Source organism: Ursus americanus, chromosome 3, assembly GCF_024610735.1.
Source record: "Ursus americanus isolate L20-20 chromosome 3, mUrsAme1.1.p, whole genome shotgun sequence".
NCBI classification, from domain to species: domain Eukaryota; kingdom Metazoa; phylum Chordata; class Mammalia; order Carnivora; family Ursidae; genus Ursus; species Ursus americanus.
This window is the reverse complement of record NC_142129.1, coordinates 80,254,966-80,268,735: the sequence shown is the minus strand read 5'-3', so window position 1 is coordinate 80,268,735 and position 13,770 is coordinate 80,254,966. Positions and strand designations below refer to the sequence as shown.

Here is a 13,770-nt window from a genome sequence, read left to right as displayed (position 1 = left end):
TATATGAAGATTATTTTGAAATTAAAAAATTGATTTTTTTTAATAACCAATGCTTCAGTGAATGTTCTAGTAGTTCCATGTTTCCCTTTGCATAGGTAAAAATTTCTCTAAGACCTGTACCTAGAAGAGAATGGCTGTGTCCTATAAGCATGCACTATTCTAATATTTAACTCTCAAATTTTTCTCCAGAATAGCTGTACTAACCAATATCTGAAAAACCCTTTTGAGAAATTTCATATTTACATGCATTCTGACTGAACTTCAGTATCTGAATTTTTAGTGGTTATCTAGGTTGAGTTTTATTTCATCATGTTTTTATTTTTTATAAATTAGGCATCACTTCACATATTTACTGAACTTTTGAGTTTCTTTTCAAATTTCTGCTCGCCTTTCATTGATAATTAACACTTTTTAAATGTTTTGTGGATTTTGATTTTCATGATCTCCCTGTGTCTGCTGCATATTCCATACTTTTTCTAATGCACTGCTTAATTTTTCACATAGTATAATAGTATCTAATCAAACCTGGACTCTTTCTTATATGGTTGGTGTGGTCCTTCATTTTTTAAGTCCCTGACAATGCTAAGATCATAAAGATCTTTTTCTATATTTTCTTGTACTTTTAAAGTTGTTTTACCTCATTTAATTGTGCGTACAACACTTCAGACAGATACTATTTTTTTTTTAAAGATTTTATTCATTTGGCAGAGAGAAAGGCAGCCAGCAAGAGAGAGAACACAAGCAGGGGGAGTTGGAGAGGAAGACGCAGGCTCCCAGCAGAGCAGGGAGCCCTACGCAGGGCTCGATCCCAGCACCCTGGGATCACACCCTGAGCCGAAGGCAGACGCTTAATGACTGAGCCACCCAGGCGCCCCAAGACAGATACTACTATGCCCACTACATAGGTGAGGAGAAAGAGGGCAACACTGATGTGGTAATTAGATGCTACTCTTTGTTGGTTTGGTGTGCACATTTCAAAATTTTAACAAGCCGGTAAGAGAGATGTGTCTACAGGACCACAGTAAAGCTATGTGACAGGTATATGCCCTGTATATCATTGCCTCCCAAACCCCAATATTTAAATGCAAATAAAAATAAAATTTCTGAATGTAAATACTCAAATAGTAAAGATTTGTATTATGCCTAGAGGATTAACTTCCTGAACCTGTTCTCATAACTACTATTTCAATCAGATAAAAATAGAAAATCATTTTTCTTTGGAAAGATTTAAGAAATTTTCAACCAGAAATAAAGGACCAGTAAGTCTTCATAATCAGCACACATATTTGTCTAAGCATTCTGAGAACTATGTTCCCAATAATTACATATGAACAATCAAAATTGGAGGAAAAGCACAAAATTCTATCCGAAGTAAATTATATACATTTAAGGTGCTTTTTAGTTACCTAGATACATTTACTCCTAAAATGTGTAGGACATGTTACAGTTTATGAAATACTTTGACATTTCACATTCTCTCAAAACAAGGTATTTTTCTTAATTGACATATGAGAAAAATAACTTTCTGAGTGATAATGTAACATGTTCAAAGTTACACAGCTAGTGAAAGATGGAGGCAAGTATTGAAGCCCAACTGGTAACAACCACTTGGTGGTGGGTTTTGGGTTTTGTTGTTTTTTTGTTTTTGTTTTTGTTTTTCCCTTACTTTAGACTTTCCTTGATCGTGTGAGACATTTTAAGTGTAAGATAGAAGTAGTGCAGTTTTGTATTAAATAAAAGTGTGCTAATCTCAGAATTTCTAGAATATGATTATAAAATTTTCAAATAGGGAATTTAATTTCTACTTACACTACAGTTATTACATAAGGACAATTGAGAGAAGTATTTGCCATTTAATGAGTTAGAAAGGAGAAGAATGACATTTTTGTTCTGGATGTACGAAAGTATAGTTATGATTAGACTTTCCATATAAGGACACTGTGCTTTAAGAAATAGATTTTTCTATTAACATACAGATATGAAAAAGTGAAGTTCAGAGTACCTATTTAACTTTTAATGATAGCAGTGACAATTATTTCTCCTTTCCTAATGTTACCAGCAAGAACCAAACAATACACTGGAATAGTAAAATTGAAACACGTCTAACCCTGACCTTGGTCATCATTATTCATTCAGTCATTTGGAGTCAGATACTTTAACAAGCATTCTCTCTGGAGAGTAGATATCTGATAACATTCCTTTAAGTGAACCAATTTAACTCCACCTTCTGTAACCAAATAATATTTAGAGATTAGTTGGTCATTAATTCAATAATCAGGATGTTCTGAACTTCACTTATCTTGGTTCTCACCATCTTGGTATTTGCCGAGTACCGTTTCTGCTATTATTTCTCATACATTTTACAATGAAGATGCTAATTTTTAACTTGTCTTCCCGTGCCACACCTAAGATCATTTTACTTGCAATTTAAAAAACACCAAATGCATTTTTTGGAAACACTAGAGTTATGGGGGGGGGGGGTTCAAAAAGGTTCTTGGTTGAAGGAGAGTTTAACCCTACATACTTCTTCTAAGTGCAACATTACTCCCGGACAAATTATCACCCTGGCAGCCGCAAGACTTTGACAGAGTTGTTCTATCTAGTCTTTCAATATTCAGTACCCATATTTAATAATGAAAACAAGATGGATTATTGCTTGTTATATGTGACAGGGATGATGAAATAAGAATTATCATAGCTATTTACTACTTCTAAAAGAAATGTGATAGGAAGTAAAACTGCTCAATGTGATACTTTAAAAACATTGATCAACAGCACCTCATAAAAGTGTCCACTGGAAATGCCCGAAATAATTCTTCCCAAATGCATTTACTTTAATGTTACTTGTAGGATATAAAACTTTTACGCTTTTATTCTGTGCAAAATTTCCCAGTATTTTATTAAAAGTGATTCTATGATCTACTGGGCTTTGGCATGGAAATCATTTTATCCCTGCTGTTCTTGAGTTGGCTCACACAATCAATATGAGAGTTGACAAAAGTGCTAGTTAATGTCCTGACTTGTGACCTCCCATTAAATAACAAAGTATTATGATCCAATTTGCATTGGAAACAATGGGATGTTACTGAAAGTATGCTGAATAATAAAAGTAGCATTCAGCTAATTTCTATATTTGGACAACAGAAGCCAAAAACAACTGAACAGATTAAAAGTCCATAGGAGAATGTAACTCGTGAAATGTGTCCAAAACCTAAATAAGTATAGTTTTTAAAGCATTAATTTCAATGCATTTATTCCACAAAAAATTAACTCAGCTTTTACTATATGTTAGGCAATGTTCTAGATTCGGGGGATAAAGCAGTGAAAAAAACAAACCAGGAAAAAAAACCTAATCTTGTAAAGGTTACATTCTAGTGCATGAAAATCTACACAAACTAAGGAAATAAAAATCAGAGTAAAAGATAGGGGTACAGGGATGAAGTGAGCCCTGTGATTTGTAAAAGGATGATCCAGGAAGGCCTTACTAAGAGGACTATGTTGAAGAAGATTTTTATGGGAGTGAACCATGAATACCTAGAGGAATAGCATTCCTAGAAATGGAGAAACACACACACACACACACACACACACACACACACACAGAAATTTCCTCAGGTAAGTATGTACCAAGCATATTTGAGGAACTGCCAGAAGCTAGAATAGCTGGTGAGCAGTAGAAAGAGGAATGGGAGACAAGATCAGAGCCCTAAGGAAGAAAGATCACACAGACTTCTTAAAATATCACAAACATTTTGCTTTTACTGTGAGATGAGAAACCTGGAGAGTTTTGAGCAGAAGGAAAAAACAGTCCGACACTGTTCTATCTGTATCACTTTGGTTGCTGTGTTGAGGTGGAAGATGTATAAGGGTGAGAGGCCAGTTAGAAAGCTATTTTGATAATCTAGGTGAGAAACTTTTTGATTGGGACCAGGATGCTGTTAGTGGTCAGACTGTAGATAGATTTTGAAGTTATGACCAAGAGGATTTGCTAACTAGTGAATATAAAGAAGAAAAATGAGAAGTTAAATAGGACTCCAAGGTTTTGGGCCTAAGAAATTGGAAGTTCCCGTGAAATGAAATGACACTGTGGGAGAAACATTCTTGGAGAAGATGAGGTTCCTCTTTGGGCTTTAATTTAAGATGTCTGGACTTCCAAGTGAGAATGTCCATTCAGCAGTGAGAGGGATCAGATCTGTAGCTCAGGGGAAGGTGCTAGTTGAAGATAGAAGTTACAGTACTGGTTACATTTAAATGATACTTGAAGCCCTAAACCTGGATAAGATCATCAAGGGTCCAGATGTTCAGAGTTATGGAAAAAAGAAATCAGATAATAAGATTTAAAGACAGCAAGTAACGAAGAGAGAAAACTAGAAGAATATGTTGCCCTGGAAGATAGATTTAAGATCGATTTTAAAGAGAAAGGCGTTTGGCCAAATGTTTCTGGTAAATCAGATGAAGACTAAAAGTCAACCATTGGTTTTAGCAATAGAAGTTCCAGTTGGAATGGATTTAAGATAGAATAGAAAAGACGTATACATAGCACGTAGATAACCCTTTTAATGAGCTAACTTCTTAAAAAGAGCAGAGAGGTGGAATGGTTGCTAGAGGAAAATGGGATGATAAGAAACATTGGCTTGTTTGGTCCTTTTAATGGACAAAATAATAGCCTGTTTGTATACTGATGTGAATAAATGAGTAAAATGGGAGAAGGGTTGATGCAATTTTACTCAAAAGAAGAAAGGAAGGATTTTGTTAAAATGCTGGTAGGTGAGTAAATGCGGTATGGAAACTGAAGAAGGGATTTCTCTTCTGGTTGCTTCAAATTTCTCAGGGAACTAGGAGTAGTGAATTGAGAAGGGGACGTTTGAACTCTGGAGAGAGAACAGGTGGCTGGAAAGAATGTGAGAGTCAGTGAATTGAGGCAATATAGAATATATTTCAAGCAGCACTGAAGACCAACTTCACTATTTTAGTAAGAAACTTAAAGTGAGTCTGTTCCACATAGATGTGTGTCACCAGCCATCCTTTCATGGATCTGAGGACCAGAGAATTAGATTTGATGGGTATAAGTTTTCCAAGTAAATGTGATGACATATGTGAGGGGCTTTGATTTTGAGGGTGTATACAAGGGAGTAATTATGGCCAGAGAATTGAAGCTAGATATGAAGAGAATGAGGTCAAGAGGCAGTGAAGGATAGTGGATATTAATAAGATCAATGGATTTAAGTTTTCCATGGAGTTGTAGGGTTGATGGAGGTGGCATGTTGTAATAGCGTCAGAGAGTAGACTGCTTAAAATTAGCATCATGGGTGAATTGTGTTGAAGTCTCAAATATCACCAGCAAGCTGTTAATAAAGCAAAACTAAGTTTATTAGAACTCCCTCCAGTAGGGAGAACATGAACTTCACAGTCCTAGTCATGTTTCCAAAGGAGGAAGTCAGGAAAGGCTCTTTAGAGGTGTGGGATTGTGGGCTTAAGTTTGAAAGTGAGGTTTTCATGGCTGGAAACTGAACAGAACTGGTGATACAATTGTTTGGAATTGAAAGACAAAACAGGAGGGTCTTGAAGCAGGACTAGATAAGTAATTGTTGTGGGGCGATTTTTACCCCTGTGAACTAACTTAGGTAAAGGTATTAGTTAAGTTGATTGGCAGAAATTTCCTGAAGAAAACAAAGTCATTTGTTGGTATATAGTTCAGTCTTATCTTGGCAGATTTTGCTTAAACAAACAACACAGTCCTGTTGACAGTGGTGGCCTCCATTCCCATATCTAATAGCAATGCCATCCCAATCTTGTGATTGCAGTTCTAAATTACAGTTCTACAAATGGCAAAGGCAGGATTTTATAATGGAGTGAGTAGCTGACAAAGAATAGAGGATTTAATCATTGGGGAAGTGGATTCAAGGAACCAAGGGAATAGTAAAGTTATAAAGAACTAAGTCAACAATGGCGTTAGAGTGACAGTCAGAAGCCATAAATACTAAGGAATGAAGAAGACGAGGCATCAATAAACAATAGGGTAAAGGACCTGATAACATGAGATTCAAAGCTGAGAAGTTTAGAAAGGAGGGAGGGAAAATGTCCTTAAGAAGACATTAAAGAGGAAGGAGAACTCCTAGAGCCATTTCTAGATCTTGTGGTATTAGGGATATACAAGAGCATAGTATTGATGTCCTTTATAAAAATGATAGGGAAGCAAAGTCCTAGAGGCAGCCGAACAAAGCAGAGCCCTAAACCAAACAGCTGAAATAGAGTTCTAGTGTCAGAACCAAGAACCGGAGGAATATGGAGTTGGGAGGATGATGGAGAAGCTCAGGAGTCTGAACGGAGACCTCCTCACAGAGCTAACCAAAAGAAGAAAAAGGAGCCAAGCTGAAGAGGCAGTGAAAGTTCTCTTTGCCCATTGTGTACTTGTTCAAAAAAAAAAAATTTTTTTTTTAACTTAGAGATGTAAAGAGCAAGGTTAAAGATTCTTGAATTTATATCATGAATCAACTCTCTGATTATGAAGTAAAAAGCTCATACATATTAGAAATAATTCAAGATGGGGCGCCTGGGTGGCTCAGTTGTTAAGCGTCTGCCTTCAACTCAGGGCGTGGTCCCGGGGTTCTGGGATGGAGCCGCACATCGGGCTCTTCCGCTGGGAGCCTGCTTCTTCCTCTCCCACTTCCCTGGCTTGTGTTCCCTCTCTCGCTGGCTGTCTAATAAATAAATAAAATCTTTAAAAAAACAAAGAAATAATTCAAGATATCAGTGAACAATCTGCCTATAGGTGAAACGGTCTCTTTTTTCTTAAACGTTCCATGTGATTAAGTAGAGGATGTGCTATCCATTTCCACTGAGAGGTACTAAGGTATCATTTGCCAAATGGAAAAGCACTTAGAGAAAATGATTAACAGTTGTGATGGGTGGTGGATGATGGGAGATTCTCATAGCCATTATTATCTTTATGAATGCTTAACACAAATTACACATTTAAAGGCTTTCTCTCTTCAAAACCATGTTTTCCACTCTATTTTTGAAGCAAGAGTATGTTACAAAAATACTTTTTTCTCAAATGGCTGGGAGAAAATTGGCTTAGCCCTCCTCCAAAAATAAAAACCAAACACCACACACACACGCACACACAAATAATTACATGTATATGACATTATTAGTGCACAACCTACCATCTAATTGTAAAGGTTAATAAAAACATTAACAAATTCAGTGTAAAAATACACAAACCAACACCCATTCATGATAAAAACTCTTATCAAGCTAGGAATAGAGGGGAACTCCCTTAATATGGTAAAGAATATCTACCCAAAAAAAATCTAGAGCTAATGCCTTTCTTGTGAAAAACTAAAATTCCCATTAAGGTAAGGAACAAGGCAAGGATGCCCCTCTCAACAATTTTTCAACATCTTACTGGAAGACCCAGCTAATGCAATAAGACGAAAGGAAATAATATCTGAGATGAAAAAGAAGAAAAGTATCTTTATAGATGACCTACCTGTCTATGTAGAAAATCCAAAAGAATCAATGAAAAAAAGAAAAACCTGAAGCTAATAAGCAATTATAATGAGGTTGCAGGATATTAGGTTAATCTACAAGTCTACAGCTTTCCTATGTACCAATAAGGAACAATTGGAATTTGAAATTAAAAACGATGCCATTTACATTAGCACTAAAAAAATACTTAGGTATAAATCTAATAAAAATACGATATCTATAACAAGATAACTACAAAGCTTGACAAAAAAAACCTTCCATGGTCATGATCAGGAGAGTCAATATTCTTAAAAATGTCAGTTCTATTTTGATCAACAGTGTAAATGTAATCCCAGTCAAAATCCCAGCAAGCTATTTTGTGGGTATTGCCTAATGGATTCTAATGTTTATATGGTAAGCAAAAGACTTAGGATAGCCAACATAATACTGAAGGAAAAGAACAAAGACAAAGCACTGGCAGCAGTGAACATCAGGATTTAAATAAGGCTATGGTAATAAAGTTTGGTATTGGCAAAAGAATAGACAAATAGATTAATGGAACAGAATAGCCCAAAAATAGACATGCACAAATACAGTTAATCTTTGTCAAAAGAGCAAGAGCAATTAATGGAAAAAGGACGGTCTTTCCAACAAATGATGCGAGAACAACTGGGCATCTATATGGGACAGAAATAAGCTAGACCCAGTTCTTACACCCTTTACAAAAATGAACTCAAATGAATCATAGGTCTGTTGTGTTTAAAATTAAACTCCTAGGGTTCTCTGGGTGGTGCATTCAGTTAAGCTTCCAACTCTTGGTTTCGACTCAGGTCCTGATCTCAGGGTCATGAGACCGAGACCTGCATTGGGGTCCATGATCAGAGCAGAGTCTGCTTGAAATTCTCTCTCCCTCTGTCCCTTCCCCCACCATGCACTCTTGCACTCATGAAAGTTCTCAAATCTTAAAAAATAAATAAACACCTAGAAATAACATAGACAATCTGGACAGCCTTGGGTTTGGCAATGACTTTTTAGACACAACACCAAAGTCCTCTACGAAATAGAAGTTGTACTTCACCTAAAGAACTTCTCTGTGGAAGACACTATGAAGAGGATGAGAAGACCAATCCAAGCCTGGATTCTGTCACTTACTATGACTCCTCGAGGGAGTCACTTAAGGAAAATTAAACACTAAGTTTAACTGTAAAATGAGGATTATAGCGTGACTTCTCACATAATTTTTGTAAAGATGAGACGAGATAATACCTGTACAGTGTATGTAATAGTGCCTAATGTGGAGCACTCAGCAGGATAACTTATCGTGATTCCGACATTACAGCTCTTCCTATGCCAATGAACTGTGAGGCAGGTAAGGGAGCATATCTCAAAGATACACCTGAAAAATCACATGAAGGTTAAAATGAGTCTATATTTTAATAACTTGTTAGGAACACTTAAAATATTTCCTTAGATTTTGCAGGTTTTTGCAGATTTTCCTTCCTTAACCAGAAGGAAATAAACTTGACTAAAAGGCACTTCTGTTCTTACCATGTTGTTTCATATCTGCTTTCAAATTTCAATAGTTGAATCTTTTTTTCCTGACAGAGGTACTATGTTAAAAAAAAGGGGAGGGGCAAAGAAATGCCACTATGCTGGCTGTTACTGCCATTTAGTAAAGGCCAACTCCTGCGAATAAGGTCCTGCTCAAATAGCAAGGAGGCATTAAGGTTATTCCAAATTCAAGATCCTGGTTATACTTTCTACAAGCACAATAAATAAATCCCATTCTGAAGTTAGAAATTTTTATCTTTTTGCCTTTTATAGATCACATCTCAATATATTTCTCACATTTCTAAATGGTTTCCTTGTTTCGTTTACAATGCTTGACACAAGTAAAGGAAACTATATCACTAACAGCCTATTTTGTGCCTTAAAAGTGATTTTGAATCTCTTTGGTGTATTCTAGGGTTACACTAACCTATCGACTCCCCTTTGTGGAGTGTGTGGTTAAGTGCACAAAAAGTAACTTCTTAGAATTTCTGTTAACCCCAAAACCTATAATGACTTTTAAGTAGGGTTTAACTTCTTAACTAGGATGTTTCCTTACCATAAGATTTTCATAAATAGTTTCAAGACGATGATGAACTCACATGAGCAAGATCTAATTAAGGGTTGAGATTGATTTGGGAACTGTATGAGCAATGGGTAGGAGAAAGGAGAAAGGAGTGGGGTGATTGGAGGGGAAGCATGGGAGATATTTATTGGGAAACATGTTTTTTCCTTATTCAAAATGGATCAAAATGACTATTTCTAAGGTCATTTTAAAAAATTGACACTAGGAGACTCAAAATGTCAATGCTGGATTGTGAGGTCAGTACTTATATGTACTGCCATATCGGTGACCTCAAGGTGAGTCTAGTAAGGATGGGCTAAACTTTCATCCCAATCTCTTCTAAGGATCCCTGAGTACCTAGTAAATACAAGGACTTCAAGAGATTTTTTGTTTGTTTTTGTTTGTTTTTAAGAATCTATGGAATTCTTTATAAATGTTCACGTGGCATTCCTTGAAAATTAGTTTCTCAGGAAGATCTGTTTCACTTTTAGCAGAGGGTTTTTGTTAACTTTTTAAAAGAGGAGAATTGCAGTCCCAAATTATTAAGGAAGGACAGAAAAACCTCAGCCTTAGAAAACATTTTTTGGCTTTTACTGTAAGTGATACTGTATACTCCTTACATTTTGATAAATCCATAAAAGCTATTTATCCTAGGCCACTTTTGCACCTACTGTTAGCTTCTGAAGGGTTTCTGATTTTTTCAGTCATTTTTCTGCATTTATATCAAAGTGAGTGTTGCTTCTCATTCTATGCATCTCACTATTAAAGGATATTCACCATAATGGTACAGAAAACCAAAAGCAAAACTGGAAATTAAAAATTCCCAGATGAGGATCCTGGATAACAGTTTTCTCACTTTAACCACTTTACCTTATTTTAATTAAAATTTTTCTTTTAAGATTTGAGAGAAAGCATGCCAGCAAGCAGGGGGAGGGGCAAAAGGAGAGGAAGAGAATCCTGAAGTAAACTCCCTACTGAGTATGGAGCCTGACCCCGGGCTTGATCCCAGAGATCTGACCTGAGCCAAAATCAAGAGGCAGCCTCTTAACCAACTGAGCTACCTAGGCACCCTTAACCACTTTATTTTAAATTTGCCAATAGCCCAGACTTTAAGTTCATTTAGTTTGTAAAATACTAAAACAACATCACTAATACTTGAATTTTAAAATTCATAAGTGCTCCAAATTTTCTTATGAAAGTAACAGTGTAAATACATCCTCAAAATGGACCTGGTTTTCCCATAACGTGAGTGATGCTTTTGCAGGGAAAGTGCCTTCTCCACCAATGTGCCTGCACTTTCCCTCCCTCCCTCACTCACCCTGAGTTAATTTGTCCTAAAATGCAGTGAGCTCTGCTTCAATAATTTCCACCCTGCAAAGTAAATGAAAATTTTCGGTGTAACGGGCAGGAATTTTGCCACCAATCATCTATTCATGTTAATTGGATTTGCGAAATGAAATTCCTGCATAGTCTAATGAGAATAATATGTTAAAAACCTCATTGAACTCTTCATGCAGACAGGCTTCACTAGATAAAAGACCGAAAAGCCTTGCTACTTTTCGCACTCCGGGCCTTCTGATCAGTAGGGTGCATGGCAGCAATGGGCTTGTGTGCCTGTTCTTTTCACTTTGGGTTAGATGCATATTGAAAAAGACAAATAGGACCCATGTTCCCCTTTTTTATCAATAAGATGTATACTTCACTTAACTCTTCCAGTGCATAAAACTCTGGAAAATCAACATAATTCATGAATGATTCTGTCTTTAAAGTTGTGATGAATAACTTTATATAGCGTACCATATTAAAAACTTATAATATCAGGCAATACATTTTAAATGGTAAAAAAATATTGTTTCTGGGGCAACAGGAAATATTACCACAAAGGTCTAGATCCAGCAAGTATCCTCACAAAAATAAGCAACAGCCGTTATCCTATGTGTTATATATTGTTCACACTGTTTTATGCTCAATGTATGTGAAATAAACTATTTTGTTGCAGAATTCTTCAGTTGAAGATTTTAAGGACATTTTGGCAAAATTTGAAGCGTGCGTTTCTGCAACATTAGTAAGACTGAGAGATAAGTGGATTTGTGCCTGTGTGTTAGGAAGTATTTTAGTAGCCCATACTTAATCACTTACGGTGAAATTACCCATTAGTGAATCCTGAAAAACCTCAAAACAATGACTTTGAAGTTGCTATGCTAAGTCCTTTAGGTCTATTTATAAAGCTGCAAACATGAACAGTGTGTGTAGTTGTGGTCCTGAGTTTGCTGGAAGATAAAGACATATAACACAAATTTTTGTGATCTAATATAACACATACAAAGTGCTGTTGAGATAGGGAATTGAATTTTTTTAATGTAGGAGATTCTAGATGAATTATCTTACATGGAGGTATTGTTCAATCACAAATGAAAAACAGCTGCTTCATGAAGGAGTAAAAATGTTTCATCATTGAGTGACAAGCATAGATGCTCTCAGCATGTCTTATGATAGGACAGTAACTTGAAGAAATCTTTTCTGGCATAAAAACAACATTTCCAAATTATTCAAACCAAACCAGGAGAGTAAAAATCATAAAAGTTGAAGATGATGAAATTACCAGAATAATAATTTTTTGCCATGGAATAACAGAATTGGCAATTAGCCAACGAATAAATTAACAAATATTTTGCACATATTTCTTCCCATAAAATTATTTGGTAGTCACAACAAGCCTACAAAACAGGCAAAGCAACAATTATGATCTCCTATTTAAGATAATAAAACTTAAGCTAAGATGCTGAAAATAAAAAAATTGACCAAAGTCATATAGGTAGTAAGCGACTGGTTAGGGACACAAATGTGGCTCTTGCTATCAAAGGCAGCCACTTTCTACCACATCATACCTCTTTTACCTATATCTCTCTTATGGATTCGAATTTCGAGGTGTCTAGAGAGCAAGAAAATGTGGTTACGATAAGTGAGAAGTGGAAACCCTACTTTACCTTGAAATGTATCGCAAAATCCCATATCCAAACCAGGGATGGTTCTTTGCATAGATACGGAATGGAAGAGTATAGTACGCTTCAGGATCAAAATGAGTCCCTGATAACTGGCCATGAAACAATCCATTTCCCTCTAAGCAGACAACCATAGAATTGGAAAACAGTCATTGTAGCTGCATAAGTCCTTGAGTATTTTCTTAATCTTCCTCCAGTGAACAAATTCATTTATCAGATTAGTCTTGTTGATATTCTCTTAACAAGCTCAGAAGGCCCAGCAGTGATGGGATCCAGTTCATAAACTGCAGGATACACTGAAGGTCTCAGTAATGGACTATGAGTGAGCATTGGGAGGACCACATTGTGTCCCAGATTGGAGAAGGACAGCCTAGTCCGGTATCTCTGCATGGGACCAGGGCATTCTCAGGAACAAGTGCTGATGATAGAAAGGTGGAAGATAGGCTGGAAAGAAAAGGCAAAGCTGGACAAATTATGTTATCTAGTGATTTCGTTTATTCCCAACCACACTTAAGACATGAAAACGAGGGCAGGCAACAGAGTATTATATTCCATAATCCTTTGCTCAGAATGTTCTTTGGGTTAAAGAAGCCCTGAATCCATTACGTTTTCTTAGGTAAGCCATCGTGGATAATGCCTGAAATCAATCAATTGATTGTGAAATCTCCCTAGGATCATAGCCAGTTTCTCAAGTCAGACCAGAACCAAAGTTAGCAAGGGGTAACCAATGGATTGCTTTGCTGGCAAGGTACATTTTAAGTTAAAGCACAAACCCCATATTTAAAAAATAAAATAATGACAATGACTAAAAGGAAGTCAAGAATAGGTTGCCTTTAAGAGCAACAATTTCTGAAGACTGCTTCCAGAGCCAATGGTTTCCAGAAAGGTTTAACAGCTGTGAGGAGGCTGGAATTGCTCTCACAACTTCCAGTCTCTGTTATTCTGCTGAGATTTAGGCTCAACTGGGCAACTGTTTAAGGCTTTGTCTTGGTATATAAAAAAGTGAAATTCATTTATTCATTTATGAAACAAATATTTATTACTTACTAAATAGCCAACTACATGCTAGGTACTAGGAATATGAAGAAAAATAAAAGTTTTTATCTTTAATGAGTTCATAGTCTAGTGAGAAAATAAGCACATAAATAATCACTAAACTACATCGTAAGTGCAGCAGTGGGT

The 13,770-nt window shown here is 36.2% G+C and overlaps 1 protein-coding gene across 1 annotated transcript in view; it reads left to right on the top strand.

Annotated features, from left to right (window-relative positions):
* GNAI1 (G protein subunit alpha i1) overlaps positions 1 to 13,770 on the top strand; it is a 312,759-nt gene that overhangs the window by 98,176 nt on the left and 200,813 nt on the right. The gene's annotated exons all lie outside the window — the stretch shown is intronic.